The 15,388-nt window shown below is 32.6% G+C and overlaps 1 pseudogene; it reads left to right on the plus strand.

Annotated features, from left to right (window-relative positions):
* The first annotated feature begins 7,906 nt into the window (after positions 1 to 7,906).
* Positions 7,907 to 10,428, plus strand: LOC111887304 (bifunctional protein FolD 1, mitochondrial-like; annotated as a pseudogene).
* The last annotated feature ends 4,960 nt before the right edge of the window (positions 10,429 to 15,388 follow it).

Here is a 15,388-nt window from a genome sequence, read left to right on the forward strand (position 1 = left end):
TACAATTGAGATCGAATAGATCGTTGGATGTGTAACCTTAAAGTATGCACTTTGCGATTATAGACCTGTCAGTGAAGGTTTTTTAGTTTTTTTATAGGCATAATTCTATTTAATTGACGATTCCTAGTTCTAACGAAATTTCAAGGTTTACTCACTTATTATAATTTTTATAGTGTCATAAATACTCCTATATTATTTAAATTTGTAAGTTTGATTCCAGTGTTACTTTGGTAAATTTTTTACTTGTTGCTCACTACGACTATTCCCCGACATACGTTGGTCATATCTCGGATAAATATAGTTGATCAGGCTATATTCATCCTAGATCCGATTACATATTTTGGGGCCTAGTCATAGTGTCCAACTTGTCTTAATACTTTTGTATAGTTCTAACCATGACATTAAACTATTGCATGCATGTATTTGTACCTTTATGAAACGAACATTTTAATTTAATGAAGTATGGTTAGTGTGAAAGCATTTTGTCAGAGAGTTTTAGTCCCTTTGCAGTTATAGTTTGTATATCTTATGTGGTCCGATATAGTTAGTTCACTATAAACAATGTTCTGATACCAATCTGTCACAACCCCAAACCAGAATGGCGGAATCGTTTGAGGGCGGATGACTTCATGTAGTATCATAACAGTTGAGTAAATAGTAAAGAAAGCAAACACAACCACCATAATTATAATTTAAAAAGTTACATTCTTGCTTGTAATACATGTATCAAAAGAAATTACATTATGATGATATAATAAGTTTGAAAATTGACGCCTTAGCATCCCTTCCCCAAAAGTTGTTATTTACCTGTATTACTGAATCCCTGAGAAATACAAGTAGTTTTGAAAAAGTGTTAACAATTAAGTTGGTGAGTTCATAAGCGTTTTTGTATAAAAATTGTATGCCTTTTTGTATAAAGTGATTGAGTTTGTTTCTAGAAAATCCAATATTTTCCATAAATAAATGGTAGTTTTAAAAGTTCCAAAAATCGGAATGCATAAGTATTTTCCATACCTAATATAGTGTAAGTAGGTTAGACCTACCGATCTAACTGTAGCTAACAGTTTAGGTTCGAGATTGTCAATCCTGTATAGATCTATACACAAGTATCATGCTCTCCCTACAAGAGATTATGGTTTATAACAAAGGACTTGAAATGCGTACTTGAAAGTACGTGAAGTCAAATGTCTCACTAAAGTTAGTATCAAATAGATTTACGTATGAGAAGTCCATTTTTCTTGTAAATGTAAGTATTTCCTCTTTATAGTGTTTATAATATGTAAAATATCATGAATATCTTGTAAACTATACCTATTATATTTTTTCAAAAATATCATGAATATCTTGTAAACTATACCTATTATATTTTTCAAAAAGTGTGTCTCATTTGAATGATAAACCTTGGTGTATTACCAACTTTGCACGAAAAGTATAACATTTGTAATAACGTTATTTTACTTATTTAACATTTATACACCAAACGTAGATAAAGCGTTAGAAACTGTATGTAACGATTTGCATTTTAACATAAGTTTTTCTTGCGTTTCACTTGTATTTTTCCCCCTAAAATATAGTAAAAACGTGAAAATATAGGGGTATGAATTCACCTGGTAAGTGTGATGATTTGAAGAAAACGAGACTTTTCTCGGGCAGCACTTCGACCGGAAAGTGGAAAATTTCTCGGGAGTTTCGGAGCTTCGAACCTTCGTCGGAGCTTGGATATGTAACCGGGCCGTTGGGGTAGTTTTCGGGAGGCTCGAGAGTGAGAAATATGGGAGAGAAGTTGGAAATTGGAAAAGAAGTTCGGAAGCCTCGCATCTTATTTATAGGGGTGGGAACTGACCTCGAACGCGGGGTGTTCCCTCGTACGCGGCGCGTTCGTCAGGCATGACGTCTTTGCGGATACTGGAATTCGGATAGGACGGGCTAGAAGGCTATATGGGAGATGTGGTCAATCCGAGGCCCTGTGCTGCGAACGCGAGTCGTCCCCTTCAAAACGCAGGGCATTCCCTTTGGACCAGCCTCGTAGTTTGTGCCCTAATCTTTGAAATTCCGTAACTTTCGCGTATGACCTTCGTTTTTGACATTCTTTATATCCCCGCTTAGGTGAGATTATGCTCTTCAACTTTTGTTTAGACTTCGTCGGCATATTTTGAATTTATTTTTAATTATATATGTTTAATTGGTCGGGACAGGAAAAGTCCGTTAAAAATTCATAACTTCTTCATGTGACGTCCATTTTCGTCTGTCTTTTTACCATTGTACTACTATTATCGAGATCTTTAATTCTTGTTTAGGTTGTGTCGGCTAAATATCGCTCGATCTTTATTCCGAGTTTTTAGCTGTCTATTGCTAGTCCGAAACTTAGAAAAACCATAATCTTCTCATACGAAGTCAGATTTGGACGTTCTTTTTATGTACATTCATGGTTTAACCTAATCTAAGACTTTCGTTTAGATTTCTAAGGCTAAAAAGTATTTTATTGAAATTTCACTTTTCAAACTTAACAGTGTTTTACCGGTTTTGATGCGTATATTTGATTGGTCATAACTTCTTCGTTATAACTTGGATTTGAGTGTTCTTTATATTTCTGAAAACTTTGACACGATATCTATCATTTTATGTATCCCAATTGAGACTTTTGAATATTTCATTTCTAACGGTATTTTTATTTATTAATTCAAAAATAAACTACAATACAGGTCATTATATTGACTTGAAATATCGGGTTGTCACATAAAAGAAAAAAAATAAAAAGCAAAAGAAAGAAAAAAAATAAGGAAAATAAAAAAAAATAAAGATCGGTGAAGTTTACAAAAAGAAGCATCTTTTAAATTTTTATCAACCGTTTATTTTGCAATTCCTTTTTCAATTTTTTTTTAATATAATATCATTTTAACCAAATAAAAAACCTAAAGCTCGGTAAAGTTTAGTCCATGAAGGAATTTGTAAAAGTTAACTGACTATGTTATCATATTATCTTATATTTTGTAAGGGTATTATTTTTGAAACGACACGACGCAAGATACAAACTTGACACAAATAAAAAAGTTTGTGTTGAGTCTTCTCACATTCTAACTCATGAATCAAGAACCTCCGGAACTAATTTATTATATGGGTCATATTCGGGTTAGTACTTGAGTTCACAAGTCAACCCATCATTTTAAATATTAGACAAAATTTCACAATTGGTCCATGTGGTTTCAAAATATCGCACTTTGAAGACTTCCTAGCAAAAAAATCACGCGACTGGTCCTTGTGGTTTGTAAAATTACATGAAAGGTCTCCCTGCCATTAAATCTAACTTTTCAGCTATTAGATTTTAATGGAAAAGACTATTTTGCCCTTGTAACAATTTTATGATTTTTTTTTTAATTTTTTGTTATTACGGTTTATTTTTTTATTTTTATTTTTTTTACTTTAATGTTCTATAGTTAATATCATTAGCAACTTTATGTTTGCATTTATTATTATCATTATTTCACCTTTTGTTTTTTTTATATATATTTAGTTATTTATTAATCTTCTATTGTTTTTATTTATTTTGATTCAAGTAATGAAAAATAAAAAAAATAAAAAAATCAAACCCCAAAATTGTTAAATACTCTAATATATTAATACATTTTACATTTTACATATTTTTTGGTGTTTTCACATTTTTTTATTAATTTTGGTTATGTATGGTTTTCGTATCTTTTTTTTTTTTATCTTGATTTGTGTAAATAAAAAAGTTATGTTTATTTTCTTTATTTATATTTGTAAATATAACTATTTTATTTACATGAATCAAAATAAAAAAAAGTTACAAAAACCCTAAATAAACAAAATTATAAAAGAAAAAACCAAAAAAACTTAAACATCAAAAATGTAATATACTCTAATATATTCATATATTTTACACTTTTTGGAAAAAGTCAAAAAAGTTATCAAATTGATGAAAAATAAAACGAAACAACGAAAAAATAAAAAAAGGAAATAATTAAAAATAAAAATATGAAATAATTAAAAAGTAATATGAAAAAAATTAAAAAAAAAATAATACTAAAAAATTAAAAAACAAATACGAAAAAACCAAGAATAGATGAAAATGTAAAATGTATTAATATATTAGAGTATATTAGAATTTGGTGTTTGAGTTTTTATTTTTTGTTTTTCTATTTTTCTTAATTGAATCAACATAAATAAAAACAATAGAAGAATAATAAATAATTAAAATTATAACAAAAATAGAAAACAAAAGGTTAAATAATGATAATAATAAATTTAAACATAAAGTTGCTAACGATATTAACTGTGTAGTATCAAAAAAACATGAGCAGTAAGGACATAAAATTAAAAATAAAAAACAAAAAATAATAAAACATTATCGCTTCAATTCGCAAATAAGAAAAATTAAAGGAAAAATAATTCCGACATGGTTTATCGAATTTAAGTCTATTTACTTGATTCAAAATAAATAAAAATATAACAAAAAATCATAAATAACTAAAACTATAAAATAAAAATAGAAAAAAAATGTAAAAAAAATTAAAAAAAAAACTTATCAAATTGTTGAAATTATATATATATATATATATATATATATATATATATATATATATATATATATATATATATATATATATATATATAATATATATATAATTTATATTTATAATTTATATAAATACAAAATATGAAATTTATAATTTATATATATACATAAAATTTCAAATTTATAAAATTACACAAATGGCCCTTGAGGTTTGTAGTGTATCGCAATATTGGTACAATGACAAAATAATCTTTTCCATTAAAATCTAACAGCTGAAATGTTAGATTTAACGGCAGGAGGACCTTTCATGTAATTTTACAACCACAGGGACTAGCCGCGTGACTTTTTGCTAGAAAGTCCTCAAAATGTGATATTCTGTAAATCATAGGGACCAGTTGTGAAATTTTGTCTAAATATTATAAAAGAATTAAAAAATTATATATTTCTGTAATTCATTTATAAGATTTGACCTATTTGTATTTTATTCTGAATCTTGAACATGACTTTACACAATATGACTATACACAAACAACACACTTCACCATGATCATCTTCACAGTAGGATGGTAAGTCTCGTTGTCTTTCTCTAATTAACGATGTGAGATTTAACTTTTTTTTGATGTGTTTATTAGTTTATTTGTTTCTAGAATTTTCCCTAATTAAACGGACGTGACTGACTGTTTATGACAGAAAAACTTGATTTTGACCTGCGAACCAATTTAATTAAACGAGTTACATTGGTCGTGTCTGAGTTTATCAGATCCAATTTAAGGTTTAAAATACGGCACAATTATTTGTATGGATCGTATTTTGGTTGAACTTTCTGACCTGCTAAAACGCAATCCGCCAACACGAAAACAACACAATTGCAATTATTATTTTTTGTTTTTTTAATGTTTCCCATCCACCCCATTTAAATCGACCAAATCCCTAAAACTATCATGGAAAAAGTTTACTTTTGGCTAAAAAATGTATTATGATAAAATGGTGACATATAACTTGGAAGATACAAATTTTATATGTCTCATGTATTTAACAAAAAAAAAAGAACCTTATTAATTATCAGTAGCTATTTTCTCCAATGACGTATTTTTATATAATCAGATCATTTTACATAAAAATGTTAGGTTATGAAATTGACATGTCAATGTGAGTTATAGGAAAAAGGGCAAAGAGTTTCATTTTGTTTTTGTGCATTATATGGTTGTATATTTGACATTGCGACCACTATGTTCAATGAAGAAAACCTTCTTTGCTTTTTCATGATACCTATCCTTTGGAGTTTTTCCAATTTTGGAGTGTGCATCTAAAGTTGTACTTTAACTTTTCAAAGGCAATAACCATTTCTCTAAAATTGCATACTATTCCACCTTCTCAAACACCAAGCCCCAGCTGGTGTCCAACCATTATGCTTCACACGACTTCCATGATATTTACTTCTTTGAGTAAAAACCAATTTTCAACTTTGTAATAATTGATATATCAAGAATAATAATTTATAGTAACTAGTACTTTACAATAATAATGCATGATATGATCAAATGGTCTTAATATGATCAAAAGAGAATTGAAAGGCATTTGGTATTATAGTGTGATTGTCTTAAGAGATTTGAACCCCCCCCCCCCCCCCCCCCCCCACACCCACCCACCCACCCACAAACACATTTGAGAAATGAGCTCCTTCAAGTAATTGATATCTAAATGTTTTTCATCCGAAATTTAATACATTAACTTTGACATGATAATAGATGCAACTAAGTGGTTCGTCCTTTCACATACACACATGAATTATACACACATGGATATTAAGATTTATGTCAAAACTAGATATATACATTGATCAATAAGTAAATGGGACCATTTGACAACTATATTAGTTGAGGAGTAACCCATAAATTTCTATGCAATTATCAAAATAGTTTGTCTTAACTTTTCCTCAAATCATAGTCAATTATGCGCTTTGATAGAGTAGTTAGATAATACAACCAGCCACTTTGGCTTCATCAATGTCAAAATTTCACCTAATTGGATTGTTCCCATGATGACAAATGATGTAAAAGATAGCATTATTAATTTAATTATAAACATAAATTGTCTTATTAAAACCTCACATTAAACAAACACCCATCGTCTCAAAGGGGGTGGAGGAATGCAAAATTTTGATGTAATTTGAATCTTATAAGAAAATATAAAATCTTGCAAACAACCCATTTTTCAGTAATTGAAAGAAGCAAACAATGACAATGTAGAGTTTTTATTGCATAAAAATAATCATTATAAGAATATTATTTTAGTATCACCCATTTTTAAAGACCCAATGGGTGGAGAAAGGAAGCTTAATTTCAATGTGATTTGGGTCTTTCAAGAAATAAAAAGTCAAATATTTTTAAGAATTCATTTTTTATACTTTAAATCAACATATCCAGATTAATATTCAACTTTTTTCTCATACAAAATACAAGTAATTTTAATAATTCGTTCAAATATAATCTTTTCCTCATGATTTCAAAGGTAAAAATAGAAAATGATAATTTTGATTTAATATAGGAGAGACAACTTGACAGAATAGAGGAAAACACTTTTAATGTGCTTTGGTGCGTCGACTCTTCTAATCTCCTATTCCAAGTTATCTCTCGTGTATAGCTATTATCTAATCCCCATTCAGTTCTTCTCTCTATTCCTACACCTATACACATGCAAATTATTTTTATATTTTGGTGAGAACCGCATTCATTGATGTTTTGAAAAATAATAAGTCATTGTTTCACATTCATGGTAACTACTATTGTAATTATTTTGTATTTTTTTAATGAAATTATTGTGTTGAATCACTTTGTGAATTGCTACATATCATGTTTATTTGTGGCAACCTTTTTGCTCTAAAATTTTATTTATCATCAATGAGAAACAATGAAGATCAGCCTTTTCTTTTCCCAATTTAAGTTGGCCATTTGAAGAAATCTTACCTCCAATGTTTTGAATAAGTTTTAGTTTATCTGTGGTATAGGTTTGTACATGTAATTGCATAATGTATATGTTTTGTTTATAATACTAACATTGAAGTTCGAGAATTTAAGTGAAGATGTTATTAAAGAATTGGTAGAACATACTTCTATATTTTTTCATTAACCACGATCAAAAATATATACCCCTCTGTCCCAATATTATTGTCCACAGATAAAAAACACACAGATTAAGAAAATCATTAATTACCACTAACTTTATATAATAAAATGATAATTTTATCCTTCCTTTGCATTAATGTTCCATTGAAAGCTTAGTTGGTTAAGTAATAATGAGGGGGTATTTTGATAAAAATGTCATTTATTTTTAGAAGTGGACTATTATTTTGGGACAAACCAAAAAGGAAAGATGGACTATAATTTTGGTAAGGAGGGAGTACATGATATACATAAGGAAAGGAAAGTATAACAAATAGGAGGAAAATTAGGAAAACAAATATACACGAGAGAATCAACGAATCCATTACTTCCCCTTAAGTTGGAGCATGGAGATTGTGAACGCCCAATTTGCCAAGCAATGAGTTGAACTGTTGAACCCCTAAAGGTTTGGTGGACAATTGGCAATTTGGAATTTGGTGTTGGTGTTTAGTGGTTGTATTGCCTTTGATTCTACTCTTTCGCATACAAAATAACAATCCATTTCTACGTGTTTTGTACACTCATAGAAGACGGTATTATTTGTGATGTGTCGGGCAGCTTGGTTGTCACAAAACAGGTGTTTCGGTCCACTTTGTGTGACATCTAATTCCTTTAAGAACCATCTCATCCATAGTATTTCACTAACTATAGTTGCCATTGATCGGTATTTAACTTTGTGACATCCCCATTTTCACGGTCAGAAAAAACCGATTTGTCTACGCTTTATTTGAAAATCAGGGGGTCCTTTTAAAGAAAAATATTGCAAAATTTTTTCCCAAAACAAAATATGATAAAGATTTTATCAAAGCACTTCCGAAGAAATTTATTTCATTATATTAAACATCGGGATGTCATTGTCAATACAGATGAAAAACATAAACATAACAACATAGGCCTTACAACATTTATTTATATCTACTGGCCTATAATCCATAATCCCTCATCAAGTCAACGCATCCATGCTCTTGTGCCACTACCTATAATACAAGAAATTGAGTGGGTCGGGCTTGGGAGCCTGTTGAGCACATAGGGTTTTCAACCCACGATAATTAAGTTTATTAATTTCATCAAATCATTCAACCTGATTACCCGTTCCCGTTATCCTTACTTTTTGTCCCTAAAGCATCTAAATCAAGGGAACTAGCCTAAGGATTTTCATCGGGATAGAAATTACTACTAAGGGGTTTCCTCAACAATAAATGTTTGTAAGGAAACCATGAGGGGGATGGAGTATATAGGTGAACACATCGTTCACAAACACCTACAGGTTGCGAGCCTGCTAAGGTTCCGCTAGACTGTCTAGAATAGTCTATGGTCGTCATCTATACTCCGCTAGATGACTGGAACATCGTCAACATCGAGACCTCTCATCATTTTATTTCATCACACACCAACTATTTCATCTACCCATATTTTACCCCAACATATTTGTAGATATAAAATATATATACAGTTTAAATCATTTAAAACTAGTATAAAACGTTCATCCAGCATAGATATCAAGTAAACAGATAATATGCACACATACCACGTAATTTATATAAAATACTTGACAAAACTTCAAAAATGGTCCCTGTGGTTTTCAAAAATATCAAGTTTAGTCCCAAAGTTCAAAAAACCTCATAGATGGTCCCTGTGGTTTCAAAACTTTTAACAAATGGTCCTTTTCGCTAACTCCGTTAGCTTTTGGCCGTTAAGTGAAGGGTATTTCCTTCATTTCACAAATGATGGACCATTTATGAAGTTTTTTGTTATTTAAAAAAATATAATTATTTAATAAACATACAACAACAGAAATCAATGGGAGATCAATCGCCAATGAAATTAAAGCTACATTAGCGACTGAAGTTTCTAATATGAAGAATTCAATCAATAAGGTACCTGGATTAGGCGTAATATTGGTGGGAAAAAGAAAAGCTTCACTCACATTTGTATGCATCAAGAAAAAAGCTTGCGAACAAGTTGAAATTGCCTCAGTAGTAACAGAGCTTCCTGAAGATGTACAGAAAGCGAAGTTCTCGATGCTATTTCAATGTTAAATCACAACGAATCAGTCCATGGCATTCTTGTCCAGCTTCCATTACCCAATGTAATTACTCTTTTACCCTTTCTTTTGTAATCAACTTCAATCGATTCACCCAATGTAATTGTTGATTAAGCATTTGTGTGAGGAGAAGATTATAAATGTAGTGAAAGTTGAAAAAGATGTGGATGGTTTTCATCCTGTGAACATGGAAACCTTGCAATGAGAGGAAGGGAGCCTTTGTTTATTCCTTGTGCCTCTTTGGGGTGTATTGGGGTGCTTAATCAATGCAGTGTAGAAAATTTAGGTAAGAAAGCAGTGGTAATTGGAAGAAGCATGATTGGATTACCCACTTCCTTGCTATTACAGGTACTTATTTTATTTGTATCCAAATTGTCTTGTTTTAATGTTATTATTCGTCTGAATCACATGTCTTTCTACATTCAAAGACATCATGCTACAATAAGCGTTGTGCATTCATTCACAAAGAATCCAGAGGAAATAACATGTGAAGCTGACATTTTGGTTTCAGATGTTGGAGTTCCAAATTTGATTAGAAGTCATTGGTTGAAGCCTGGGGTTGTGGTAATTGATATGGGGTCAATGCTGGTTTAGCTTAACCACGGGATGTCGGCCTCTCCATCTCCGATTCTCGACTGTTCCAGCCCCATCTCCATCCTTGCTTAGTTAACTCAACACCCAAAACAGCCTCCTAGCAAGGCTTAAATTGTTGAGAAACTGTCACAAGAAAAGCACCGACAACTCTCCCTTAGACGACCAAAAGCAGCCTCGAACACCCCCTCATTCCCTTGACAGAAAAATGTTGCTACTGTCTCCCTTATGTCGGGTTACGGTCGGCAATGAGGCAAAATGAAAGAAGGAAACCACCGGAGCAGACCTGTATAGCCAATGCCCCCTCCCCCTTTCTCATGATCGCCAGCCACATGACCACCATTTTGAATGCCTTCGATCGCCTGATGCCTTCTCGATCTAATGAAGACGAAGATGAGGACCGAGGTCCCTTTCTCAGTCCCACCTTGTGATCCGCTTGAACCTCACTAGTACCCTCAATTTTTGATTGCTTCCATTCGTGTTCTTCCCCGATCAGACGAGGAAGACGCACCATCTCCCTTTTGCATTTGAGTTCATCGACGAAGTGAAGATCCAGTTTAAGATTAAGATGGGTTCTTTTGAGAGAGAGAGAGAGAGGGGGGTGGGACCCTTTATTAAATAATTATATTTTTTTAAATAACAAAAAACTTCATAAATGGTCCCCCTTTTGTGAAATGACGGAAATACCCTTCAGTTAACGGCCAAAAGCTAACGGAGTTAGCGAAAAGGACCATTTGTTAAAAGTTTTGAAACCACAGGGACCATCTATGAGGTTTTTTGAACTTAGGGACTAAACTTGATATTTTTAAAAACCATAGGGACCATTTTTGAAGTTTTGTCAAAATACTTTATATTTATGTGTAAGATGAAAGTAACTATGCACTCACTTGTTGAAGTGACGACTCGAAATTTGAGCTGCGTTTTGCTTCTAGCAATTGGCTTTTCCTTTAACGTAATCTAGCATTATTATCACTAAGTCTTAGTCTAATATTTATTGAAACTAATTATTAGTCCATATTCATCATTAAATCAAAGTCTACTTTCATGATCTATCAAGTAAGGAACAACCATGTAGGATCATATCGGAGGTAGGGTCCGTTTAGTATACGAAGTATACTGTTTGGAAATCCCACTTTAAACACCTCACTAAATCATAACCTAGAAATCATTCGTAAGTAGATCAATCAGTATAACAACTTGGAATCATTGATAAATCTTGTTTATAGGTTCATAACGTCACATCCCAAAACCAAGAACGGCGGAAACATTCTGGGGCAGAGGACGTCATGTAAACTATCACAACAGTGTAAATTAGTAAATAAGCAACAACATCATCCATTGCATTAATACTATAATTTTAATACAAGTGTGTTCTTTCATAGGATAATACATGAACAAAAGTAATCAAAATAAAAGACGAGTCTTGACTGCTCCGTCTTCCCAAAACCTGGTCATCGTACCTGTCTACTGGTGACCTGAGAATACAAGTTATTTTGAAAGAGTTTATCAGCATAAAGTTAGTGAGTTCATAAGTATTTTAGTGTCATTGATTTGTAAAATCTGTAATGAAAGACTTGTAATTGTTTGAGGAAAAGTTTGTATAAGTATGAAAAACTCTAGAAAATCCTATATTTCCTATTAGTAGTAAAAGTAGTCTTCTACCAAGACCCGACTGTTTTGAATGTATGCTTCTTTGTAAGAATGACGGTTTTTCCCATATATAACTATTATTATAAAAATATAGTCTACCTCATCGTTTAAGTGAATGTATCACAAAATAAAGGTAATAAGGAAAATAATATACTTATTTGAAATCATATCAAAATATATTCTACCTCATCGTTTATGTGAATGTGTCACAAAGTAAAGGCAGTAAGGAAAATTGTATAATCCTTAAGAATGTATCCATTTGTCTAGGATAAACATGGCGCGGTAAATCGCCGAACAGTACAACCGAGAACATCCGTAGATGAACACACCTTCTGTAGTGAGCAGCCAGGTGTAGGATGGTCAGTCTAGGAGTGTGTAGTAGTACTTCATCGTATAGTATGTATTAGTGCCTCTTCCTATAGTATGTATTAGTTTCTCTTCCTACCTACAGTATGCATTAGTGTCTCTTCCTACAGTATGTATTAGTGTCTCTTCCTACAGTATGTATTAGTGTCTCCTCATTTAGTGTGTATTAGTATCTCTTCATTTAGTGTGTATTAGTGTAATGTATGTATTAGTGTAGTGTATGTATTGAATCATGTATGAACTGAATCTTAGTGTGATTCATTGTACTAGGAATAGAAATTAGTATCTCCTAACTATACCTATTATAGTTACTAGTAATGTACGCGTATAACCGAAAGTATGCCTTTGCTACCCAAAGGTATTGAATTGACTGATAGAACCTTTATGTCTATATATGTATACATAATATATAACTAATATTTAGACGACATTCGGACAAATAACCATTACCCAAAGGCCACATCCAAACAAGGAAAAGGAATTAAAGCGAGCTAGCAGTCCTAAGTCCTTTAAACATTACTTATATAACTATACATATATAGGCATGCATTTGACAATATAAAAGTTTAAAAGAAGTTTTGTAAAACATTTGAACAGCTTAATAATAAGAATTGATGACTTGATGTCAAATCATAAAATGGCTTAAAAGCAGTTTAAATGATATAAACAGTTTAAAGTATAAGAAATCCTTTGTTTGAAACACAACTTGAAGTACATGAAAACCTTTGTTTGAAACGTAGTTATAACAGAGTTTGACAGGAAAGATATAGTATGTAAGACAGTTTGATAAAGAGTTTAATATGTAAAAACATTTTGAGAAATCATTTTGAAGTAGTATACTGAGTAAAACAGCTAAAAGTATAGTGAAATCCATTTGTATGCTAGTTATTAATCACATATGATTGATATAATAACTAGTTTGATTCAACTTGTATCCCCCCCCCCCCAATAAAAGCATTTAAAAACATTTAAAAGGTTGATTAAGGGGTATGAACTCACCTGTAGTGAGTGGATTTGATGGAAGTGTCGGACAAGGTGCTAGGTGTCAAGTGAAGACTTGAACACACATAATGATCCTAATAACATATAAAGACATATATATGTATATAATTAGTGATTATAACACTAATTATACAAGTATTAACACCCTAGAACAAGGAAAACACTTGTATTCAAGTGTTACAAGAACTTAGGGTTGCATCTAAGGGTTGTAAAGCATTGCTATTGAGTTTATGGCCCTAATCTTTGTACTATCGCCTCAGCAGATAAACCCCAACACTTATCCCTTAAGTGTACAAGGCTCAGAACTATAACGCCCAAATTTTCAAATAATTTTTCACATTTCAAAAACACATTTTCATTCATAATTGTTATAAAAACATCATTGTATCACATAATCAATTCATACCATCACATCCCAAGATCATAATATGTAAAAACTCCTCAAGTGTGTACTGATCAAGTCAGCGCCTTCCCGCGATCCTCACTGGTACCCGAAACACATAACATAACACTGTAAGCATAAATGCTTAGTGAGTTCCCCAAAATACCACACGCAACACATATTAGCCACTCGAGGCTATGGGACCTTCCGGTCCCATAACTCTGAGGGCCCTCTGGCCCTAACTCTGTAAACTCTGTAACATACATAGCATAAAGCACATAGAAATCTCATCATGCAAAACATACAAATACTCTATCACATAGCTCTAATTACCACTCTAGGTAAGGTATAGTGAGAAGACTCACCTCGGGTAACTCGGTAATCACGAACTCTGTAAAATCTGGTCTAGCCTCCGCCTAATCATATGAAATAAATACTCTAAATCAATACATCGCTCAAGGCTAGACTATTCCTTCACTTAGTACTCTCAGAAGGGTAAAAGACCATTTTACCCGTCTCATGGCTCCAAGACCCTAGAGTTGACCAAACCCAAAAAGTCAACAAAAGTCAACTCTCCGGGTTACGCTGGGCGTACCTGGTGTCTTCACAGCAACAGGGTGCGCAACCCCTTACGCCATGCGTACTGGGATTACGCCCCGCATAACTCCCAGTTTCAGACCCTAAGCTTTTAGGGTCTTAAAGAGTTAAGACCCATGTCCAACTTCTAGATCTGACCATTTCTAAACCTCTTAATCCATAAAGTTGGTGACTTTAAGCCTTTGCATGGCTGGACAAGTCACCAACACTCATATTCCATTTCCCAACTCTAGAAAGCTCAATACTCAAGCATGAACTCATATCAATGACCAAGATGGAAACTTTATGGATCTATAACACAAATACCACTTAAATGTGACAGATCTAGGTCCATGGAGCACATTACACTCATAAAGTTGCCACATTTGGGACTTTTAACCCCAGAAATGGTCCTTGCAACATCAAACCAAATAAAGAGGAAAGTTTTGAACTTTATACCTCTAAATGAAGCTCCTTTCTCTTAAGATCTCAGATCCAACCTTGCACTTCAAGCCCTAGCCTCCACAAGCTCTTCTCCTTCTTCTTCACAAGCACACCAAGACACGTTTAGCTCCAAAATACACACACTCAATCTATGGACAATAGAGGCTCTCTCTTAGGGTTTCACTCTCTGGATGGAGGCTAGGAAATGAGCCTTAGCATCCTTTAAATAGTGCACAAGCCAAACATTTAGGGTTTGCATCTGGACCCATTACGCCCAGCGTAACCCTGGGTACACCCAGCGTACTCAGGCGAGTCTGCATCCAAAATAAGCGCATGAGTATGCCCAACATACTCCCCAGTATGCCCAACGTACTCATTTGCTTCAAGAATTATCTCAAGGGACCAATTTTGACAACTCAATAAAATGGAAGGGTTAAATAGCTTTACCTGGATTTCGAGATGTTACAAGAACGCTCAAATAGACTCTAATTTATGCCAAATGATAGCAGGAATGAGAATGACACTAGATTGAGTTGACTGACTGAGCTTTCAAAGTAATAGAAACTTTTGGGTTGTCACATCATCCCCCCGTTAGAGGGAATTTCGTCCCGAAATTATAGTTTAGGCAAAGGAGTGGG

The sequence above is a fragment of the Lactuca sativa genome, chromosome 4 (genome assembly GCF_002870075.4).
Source record: "Lactuca sativa cultivar Salinas chromosome 4, Lsat_Salinas_v11, whole genome shotgun sequence".
Classification (NCBI taxonomy): domain Eukaryota; kingdom Viridiplantae; phylum Streptophyta; class Magnoliopsida; order Asterales; family Asteraceae; genus Lactuca; species Lactuca sativa.